This window comes from Mobula birostris, unplaced genomic scaffold (assembly GCF_030028105.1).
Source record: "Mobula birostris isolate sMobBir1 unplaced genomic scaffold, sMobBir1.hap1 scaffold_380, whole genome shotgun sequence".
Classification (NCBI taxonomy): Eukaryota; Metazoa; Chordata; class Chondrichthyes; order Myliobatiformes; family Myliobatidae; genus Mobula; species Mobula birostris.
Window position 1 is genome coordinate 300001 of NW_027276879.1, and position 10000 is coordinate 310000.

Below are 10000 nucleotides of genomic sequence, written 5' to 3' on the forward strand. Positions count from 1 at the left end.
GAGCTCGCCCGGCCTCCCGCTTACTGAGTCACAATTGAGTAAGGCTCACTTAGAACTCTGCACTGTGTCAACCGTACCACTAGTCACCCTGCTAAGTGTGTCTGGAAAACGTGTTCCCGTAAATCTCCGGGAACCCCGCCAATCCCCCCGTACAGAAATTGCATGTGTCAAGTCGGCGGGATGCCTCCCGGAAGTCCTGCCGGGAAGGTCGCACTCTGGCCCCGCCAGGCGGGGCAAATCCGACCCCCATAGTGACTTCCGGGCCTAACTCGTTAACCAGAGCCGCGACAGACCGTGCAACAATGACATGTGTCAAACCGGCGGCACGACGCCCGGAGCTCATGCCGGTCGCGGGGGACCTCGGGCCCGCCCGACGGGGCAGATCCGACCTTCACAGGCTTCCGACGGCAATTGGTTAACCGGCGTGGCGCCGAGGGCACGCGGCTGGCTCGGCGGGCGGCCCTCCGGTAGTGCCGCCGTCGATCGGCCGCCTCGGTCGGCAGGAGGGCCCCGAAGTCGCCTTCATTCTGACTTCCGAGTCGGGACTTAGATTACTTTCGACTCTTCAGCCAAGGTCTCGGATCGACGGCGGGACCTGCGGTTGTCCCTCCGAAAATGCCGCCGCTCGGCCGGCACGGCCCGCCGAATACGTCCCCTTACTGGCTCCCGCCTCGGGACTTTGTCAGAAATTCATTCGGGCAAGGTTTCCATTCGGCGGCCGGAGCACCGGTAGTCATACGGAAAATGCCGCCCCTCGGCCGGCATGGGCCTGCGAATAGGTCCCGCTGACAGACTTCCGCAATTGGGTATTTGTCCGAAAATCCATACCGGCAATCTTCGGAATCGTGCGGAAAAGCTGCCGCGTGGCCCGGGTTAACCAATTGGGGAGGCCGGTGCCATCTACCGAATACTTCAACAACTCGTGAAAACGGCCTCCCTATATATCTGCAGGAACCCCGCCAATGCCCCCGTACAGAAATTGCATGTGTCAAAGGGGCGGCCGAATCTGACCCCGGCGGCCGAGCCTCTGGAACTCCGGGTCGGCCTCGGCCGGCAAATCCGACCCCCATCCAGACTTCCGGAGCGGACTTGGTTAACGAATTGCCACCGGGCAAATGGTTAACCGACAGATCTTGGAGGCTCGTTACCCAAGCCATCCCCCGCCGGTGCGAAAAGTTAACAATCAGCGGGCGGGCAATTCGTGAACCGAACGGGACCGGGCAATTCGTTAACCATTCGGAACCGGGCAATTCGTTAACCAACCTTGTCCTGGCAATGAGTGCACCAACCCGGCCGGACAATTCGTTAACCAAGCTGGCTCTGGCAATTCGTTAACCAACCTGGCCGGGACAATTCGTTAACCAACCCGGCCGGACAATTCGTTAACCAAGCTGGCTCTGGCAATTCGTTAGCCTACCCGGCCATGGCAATTCGTTAACCAACCTGACCCTGACAATTCGTTAACCAACCCTGTCCTGGCAATGAGTGCACCAACCCGGCCGGACAATTCGGTAACCAACCAGACCCTGGCAATTCGTTAACCAACCAGGACGGGCAATTCGTCAACCAACCCTGTCCTGGCAATGAGTGCACCAACCCGGCCGGACAATTCGGTAACCAACCAGACCCTGGCAATTCGTTAACCAACCAGGACGGGCAATTCGTCAACCAACCCTGTCCTGGCAATGAGTGCACCAACCCGGCCGGACAATTCGGTAACCAACCAGACCCTGGCAATTCGTTAACCAACCTGACCCGGACAATTCGTTAACCAACCAGGACGGGCAATTCGTTAACCAACCAGGCCCGGACAATACTTTAACCACCCTGGTTTTCCAATTCGTGAACCAACTGGGAACGGACAATTCGGTAACCAACCCTGTCCTGGCAATGAGTGCACCAACCCGGCCGGACAATTCGTTAACCACCCTGTCCTTGCCAATTCGTGAACCAACTGGGAACGGACAATTCGTTAACCAACCCGGCCGGACAATTCGTTAACCAAGCTGGCTCTGGCAATTCGTTAACCTACACGGCCATGGCAATTCGTTAACCAACCTGACCCTGACAATTCGTTAACCAGCCAGGACGGGCAATTCGTTAACCAACCTGGCCCGGACAATTCCTTAACCACCCTGGCCTTGCCAATTCGTGAACCAACTGGGAACGGACAATTCGTTAACCAACCCGGCCGGACAATTCGTTAACCAAGCTGGCTCTGGCAATTCGTTAACCTACACGGCCATGGCAATTCGTTAACCAACCTGACCCTGACAATTCGTTAACCAGCCAGGACGGGCAATTCGTTAACCAACCTGGCCCGGACAATTCCTTAACCACCCTGGCCTTGCCAATTCGTGAACCAACTGGGAACGGACAATTCATTGAACAACCCTGTCCTGGCAATGAGTGCACCAACCCAGCCGGACAATTCGTTAACCAAGCTGGCTCTGGCAATTCGTTAACCTACTCGGACATGCCAATTCATTAACCAGTCTGACCCGGACAATTCGTTAACCAACCCGGCCCGGCCCGGGCAATTGGTTAACCAACCGAGACTGGCCAATTCGTTATCCACCCCGGCCTGGCCAATTGGGTAACCAACCGGGCCTGGACAATTGATTAACCAGCCTGGCCCGGCCATAACGTTAACCAAGCGACTCCCGCCGATTACCCGCGCTGCAATGAATTTCGTTAAGTTGGGTCTGGCAAGCCGCTAACCCGGCCGGCCGGGCCTGACAACGCTCTAGAAACCCGGAACAGGCAGTTTCGTGAACCAACCGCGCACGCTCCTGACAAGGCGTTAACCAACCCTGCACGGTCAAGTCGTTAACCAAGCCCAAACCCGACAATTCGTTAACCAACCCAACCATGGCAATTCGCTAACCAACCCGGCCCGGGCAAATGGTTAACCAAGCCCAACCCTGACAATTCGTTAACCAACCCGGCCCGGGCAAATGGTTAACCAAGCCGGCCGGGCAAATCGGTAACCGGCCCGGCAGCCCCGACTATTCGACAATCAACCAGCTGAGGACAAACCCTTCGCCCTCAATAACAACTAGTTCTTGCCCCGCCGTCAAAATGTCCCGGCCGATGTTCATCAGAAACTCCTTGCTGGCCCATGGGCCCCCCTCCTTACCTTAAGAGAGTCATAGTTACTCCCGCCGTTTACCCGCGCCGCACTGAATTTCGTCAAGTTGGGTCTGGCAACCCGCTAACCCGGCCGGCCGGGCCTGACAACGCTCTAGAAACCCGGAACAGGCAGTTTCGTGAACCAACCGCGCACGCTCCTGACAGTGCGTTAGCCAACCCTGCTCGGGCAAATCGTTAATCAAGCCCAACCCTGAAACTGCGTTAACCAACCCGGCCATGGCAATTCATTAACCAACCCGGCTCGGGCAAATGGTTAACCAAGCCCAACCCTGACAATTCGGTAACCAACCCGGCTCGGGCAAATGGTTAACCAAGCCGGCCGGGCAAATCGTTAACCGGCCCGGCAGTCCCGACAATTCGGCAATCAACCAGCTGAGGACAAACCCTTCGCCCTCAAAAACAACTACGTCTTGCCCCGCCGTCAAAATGTCCCGGCCGATGTTCATCAGAAACTCCTTGCTGGCCCATGGGCCCCCCTCCTTACCTTAAGAGAGTCATAGTTACTCCCGCCGTTTACCCGCGCCGCACTGAATGTCGTCAAGTTGGGTCTGGCAACCCGCTAACCCGGCCGGCCGGGCCTGACAACGCTCTAGAAACCCGGAACAGGCAGTTTCGTGAACCAACCGCGCACGCTCCTGACAGTGCGTTAGCCAACCCTGCTCGGGCAAATCGTTAATCAAGCCCAACCCTGAAACTGCGTTAACCAACCCGGCCATGGCAATTCATTAACCAACCCGGCTCGGGCAAATGGTTAACCAAGCCGGCCGGGCAAATCGGTAACCGGCCCGGCAGTCCCGACAATTCGGCAATCAACCAGCTGAGGACAAACCCTTCGCCCTCAAAAACAACTACGTCTTGCCCCGCCGTCGAAATGTCCCGGCCGATGTTCATCAGAAACTCCTTGCTGGCCCATGGGCCCCCCTCCTTACCTTAAGAGAGTCATAGTTACTCCCGCCGTTTACCCGCGCCGCACTGAATGTCGTCAAGTTGGGTCTGGCAACCCGCTAACCCGGCCGGCCGGGCCTGACAACGCTCTAGAAACCCGGAACAGGCAGTTTCGTGAACCAACCGCGCACGCTCCTGACAATGCGTTCACCCGCCCTGCTCGGGCAAATCGTTAACCAAGCCCAACCCTGACAATGCGTTAATCAACCCGGCCATGGCAATTCATTAACCAACCCGGCTCGGGCAAATGGTTAACCAAGCCCAACCCTGACAATTAGTTAACCAACCCGGCCCGGGCAAATAGTTAACCAAGCCGGCCGGGCAAATCGTTAACCGGCCCGGCAGTCCCGACAATTCGACAATCAACCAGCTGAGGACAAACCCTTCGCCCTCAATAACAACTAGTTCTTGCCCCGCCGTCAAAATGTCCCGGCCGATGTTCATCAGAAACTCCTTGCTGGCCCATGGGCCCCCCTCCTTACCTTAAGAGAGTCATAGTTACTCCCGCCGTTTACCCGCGCCGCACTGAATTTCGTCAAGTTGGGTCTGGCAACCCGCTAACCCGGCCGGCCGGGCCTGACAACGCTCTAGAAACCCGGAACAGGCAGTTTCGTGAACCAACCGCGCACGCTCCTGACAGTGCGTTAGCCAACCCTGCTCGGGCAAATCGTTAATCAAGCCCAACCCTGAAACTGCGTTAACCAACCCGGCCATGGCAATTCATTAACCAACCCGGCTCGGGCAAATGGTTAACCAAGCCCAACCCTGACAATTCGGTAACCAACCCGGCTCGGGCAAATGGTTAACCAAGCCGGCCGGGCAAATCGTTAACCGGCCCGGCAGTCCCGACAATTCGGCAATCAACCAGCTGAGGACAAACCCTTCGCCCTCAAAAACAACTACGTCTTGCCCCGCCGTCAAAATGTCCCGGCCGATGTTCATCAGAAACTCCTTGCTGGCCCATGGGCCCCCCTCCTTACCTTAAGAGAGTCATAGTTACTCCCGCCGTTTACCCGCGCCGCACTGAATGTCGTCAAGTTGGGTCTGGCAACCCGCTAACCCGGCCGGCCGGGCCTGACAACGCTCTAGAAACCCGGAACAGGCAGTTTCGTGAACCAACCGCGCACGCTCCTGACAGTGCGTTAGCCAACCCTGCTCGGGCAAATCGTTAATCAAGCCCAACCCTGAAACTGCGTTAACCAACCCGGCCATGGCAATTCATTAACCAACCCGGCTCGGGCAAATGGTTAACCAAGCCGGCCGGGCAAATCGGTAACCGGCCCGGCAGTCCCGACAATTCGGCAATCAACCAGCTGAGGACAAACCCTTCGCCCTCAAAAACAACTACGTCTTGCCCCGCCGTCGAAATGTCCCGGCCGATGTTCATCAGAAACTCCTTGCTGGCCCATGGGCCCCCCTCCTTACCTTAAGAGAGTCATAGTTACTCCCGCCGTTTACCCGCGCCGCACTGAATGTCGTCAAGTTGGGTCTGGCAACCCGCTAACCCGGCCGGCCGGGCCTGACAACGCTCTAGAAACCCGGAACAGGCAGTTTCGTGAACCAACCGCGCACGCTCCTGACAATGCGTTCACCCGCCCTGCTCGGGCAAATCGTTAACCAAGCCCAACCCTGACAATGCGTTAATCAACCCGGCCATGGCAATTCATTAACCAACCCGGCTCGGGCAAATGGTTAACCAAGCCCAACCCTGACAATTCGGTAACCAACCCGGCTCGGGCTAATGGTTAACCAAGCCGGCCGGGCAAATCGTTAACCGGCCCGGCAGTCCCGACAATTCGGCAATCAACCAGCTGAGGACAAACCCTTCGCCCTCAAAAACAACTACGTCTTGCCCCGCCGTCAAAATGTCCCGGCCGATGTTCATCAGAAACTCCTTGCTGGCCCATGGGCCCCCCTCCTTACCTTAAGAGAGTCATAGTTACTCCCGCCGTTTACCCGCGCCGCACTGAATGTCGTCAAGTTGGGTCTGGCAACCCGCTAACCCGGCCGGCCGGGCCTGACAACGCTCTAGAAACCCGGAACAGGCAGTTTCGTGAACCAACCGCGCACGCTCCTGACAGTGCGTTAGCCAACCCTGCTCGGGCAAATCGTTAATCAAGCCCAACCCTGAAACTGCGTTAACCAACCCGGCCATGGCAATTCATTAACCAACCCGGCTCGGGCAAATGGTTAACCAAGCCCAACCCTGACAATTCGGTAACCAACCCGGCTCGGGCAAATGGTTAACCAAGCCGGCCGGGCAAATCGTTAACCGGCCCGGCAGTCCCGACAATTCGACAATCAACCAGCTGAGGACAAACCCTTCGCCCTCAAAAACAACTACGTCTTGCCCCGCCGTCGAAATGTCCCGGCCGATGTTCATCAGAAACTCCTTGCTGGCCCATGGGCCCCCCTCCTTACCTTAAGAGAGTCATAGTTACTCCCGCCGTTTACCCGCGCCGCACTGAATGTCGTCAAGTTGGGTCTGGCAACCCGCTAACCCGGCCGGCCGGGCCTGACAACGCTCTAGAAACCCGGAACAGGCAGTTTCGTGAACCAACCGCGCACGCTCCTGACAGTGCGTTAGCCAACCCTGCTCGGGCAAATCGTTAATCAAGCCCAACCCTGAAACTGCGTTAACCAACCCGGCCATGGCAATTCATTAACCAACCCGGCTCGGGCAAATGGTTAACCAAGCCCAACCCTGACAATTCGGTAACCAACCCGGCTCGGGCAAATGGTTAACCAAGCCGGCCGGGCAAATCGTTAACCGGCCCGGCAGTCCCGACAATTCGGCAATCAACCAGCTGAGGACAAACCCTTCGCCCTCAAAAACAACTACGTCTTGCCCCGCCGTCAAAATGTCCCGGCCGATGTTCATCAGAAACTCCTTGCTGGCCCATGGGCCCCCCTCCTTACCTTAAGAGAGTCATAGTTACTCCCGCCGTTTACCCGCGCCGCACTGAATGTCGTCAAGTTGGGTCTGGCAACCCGCTAACCCGGCCGGCCGGGCCTGACAACGCTCTAGAAACCCGGAACAGGCAGTTTCGTGAACCAACCGCGCACGCTCCTGACAGTGCGTTAGCCAACCCTGCTCGGGCAAATCGTTAATCAAGCCCAACCCTGAAACTGCGTTAACCAACCCGGCCATGGCAATTCATTAACCAACCCGGCTCGGGCAAATGGTTAACCAAGCCCAACCCTGACAATTCGGTAACCAACCCGGCTCGGGCAAATGGTTAACCAAGCCGGCCGGGCAAATCGTTAACCGGCCCGGCAGTCCCGACAATTCGACAATCAACCAGCTGAGGACAAACCCTTCGCCCTCAAAAACAACTACGTCTTGCCCCGCCGTCGAAATGTCCCGGCCGATGTTCATCAGAAACTCCTTGCTGGCCCATGGGCCCCCCTCCTTACCTTAAGAGAGTCATAGTTACTCCCGCCGTTTACCCGCGCCGCACTGAATGTCGTCAAGTTGGGTCTGGCAACCCGCTAACCCGGCCGGCCGGGCCTGACAACGCTCTAGAAACCCGGAACAGGCAGTTTCGTGAACCAACCGCGCACGCTCCTGACAATGCGTTCACCCGCCCTGCTCGGGCAAATCGTTAACCAAGCCCAACCCTGACAATGCGTTAATCAACCCGGCCATGGCAATTCATTAACCAACCCGGCTCAGGCAAATGGTTAACCAAGCCCAACCCTGACAATTAGTTAACCAACCCGGCCCGGGCAAATAGTTAACCAAGCCGGCCGGGCAAATCGTTAACCGGCCCGGCAGTCCCGACAATTCGACAATCAACCAGCTGAGGACAAACCCTTCGCCCTCAATAACAACTAGTTCTTGCCCCGCCGTCAAAATGTCCCGGCCGATGTTCATCAGAAACTCCTTGCTGGCCCATGGGCCCCCCTCCTTACCTTAAGAGAGTCATAGTTACTCCCGCCGTTTACCCGCGCCGCACTGAATGTCGTCAAGTTGGGTCTGGCAACCCGCTAACCCGGCCGGCCGGGCCTGACAACGCTCTAGAAACCCGGAACAGGCAGTTTCGTGAACCAACCGCGCACGCTCCTGACAGTGCGTTAGCCAACCCTGCTCGGGCAAATCGTTAATCAAGCCCAACCCTGAAACTGCGTTAACCAACCCGGCCATGGCAATTCACTAACCAACCCGGCTCGGGCAAATGGTTAACCAAGCCGGCCGGGCAAATCGGTAACCGGCCCGGCAGTCCCGACAATTCGGCAATCAACCAGCTGAGGACAAACCCTTCGCCCTCAAAAACAACTACGTCTTGCCCCGCCGTCGAAATGTCCCGGCCGATGTTCATCAGAAACTCCTTGCTGGCCCATGGGCCCCCCTCCTTACCTTAAGAGAGTCATAGTTACTCCCGCCGTTTACCCGCGCCGCACTGAATGTCGTCAAGTTGGGTCTGGCAACCCGCTAACCCGGCCGGCCGGGCCTGACAACGCTCTAGAAACCCGGAACAGGCAGTTTCGTGAACCAACCGCGCACGCTCCTGACAATGCGTTCACCCGCCCTGCTCGGGCAAATCGTTAACCAAGCCCAACCCTGACAATGCGTTAATCAACCCGGCCATGGCAATTCATTAACCAACCCGGCTCAGGCAAATGGTTAACCAAGCCCAACCCTGACAATTAGTTAACCAACCCGGCCCGGGCAAATAGTTAACCAAGCCGGCCGGGCAAATCGTTAACCGGCCCGGCAGTCCCGACAATTCGACAATCAACCAGCTGAGGACAAACCCTTCGCCCTCAATAACAACTAGTTCTTGCCCCGCCGTCAAAATGTCCCGGCCGATGTTCATCAGAAACTCCTTGCTGGCCCATGGGCCCCCCACTCTTCGTGAACCAACCGCGCACGCTCCTGACAAGGCGTTAACCAACCCTGCACGGTCAAGTCGTTAACCAAGCCCAAACCCGACAATTCGTTAACCAACCCGGCCATGGCAATTCATTAACCAACCCGGCTCGGGCAAATGGTTAACCAAGCCCAACCCTGACAATTCGGTAACCAACCCGGCTCGGGCAAATGGTTAACCAAGCCGGCCGGGCAAATCGTTAACCGGCCCGGCAGTCCCGACAATTCGACAATCAACCAGCTGAGGACAAACCCTTCGCCCTCAATAACAACTAGTTCTTGCCCCGCCGTCAAAATGTCCCGGCCGATGTTCATCAGAAACTCCTTGCTGGCCCATGGGCCCCCCCCTCCTTACCTTAAGAGAGTCATAGTTACTGCCGCCGTTTACCCGCGCCGCACTGAATTTCGTCAAGCTGGCCCTGTCAAATCCTTAACCCGACCGGACCCTGACAATTCGATAAAAAAAACCAGCTGGCGCAGCCCACCTCTTCCAATGCTACGGCGCACGGGGCCCGCGCGGTGGGTGGGTGGGTGGGCGTGTGGGTGTGTGAGCTTGAACCATGTGTCCGGAGATCGGGTGGTCCAGTTGAGTTTTGGTTACCCAGGTGCAATTCGTTAACCAAGTCTGGCTCGGAAGTCCGGATGCGGGTCGGATTTGCCGGCCACTGCCGGCCGGGAGTTCCAGAGCCCCGGCCGCCGGGGTCCAGTTCGGCCGCCCCTTTGACACATGCGATTTCTGTACGGGGGCATTGGCGGGGTTCCTGCAGATATATGGGGAGGCGGTTTTCACGATCACCGAGGAGTGGTCGACAGGCGGCACGGGCCTCCCCACATCGTTAACCCGGGCCGCGTGGCGGCATTTACGGCCGAATCTCAACTTTGCCCGTACGAATTTTCGGACCAATTCCCACTGGCGGAAGTCCGCCTGGGGACCGATTCGGAGGGCTGTGCCGGCCGGGCGGCGGCATTTTCGGCCGGACCACCGGAGCTCCCCGCGCCTACCCGATGTCTCGAGTCACAACTTGGGAC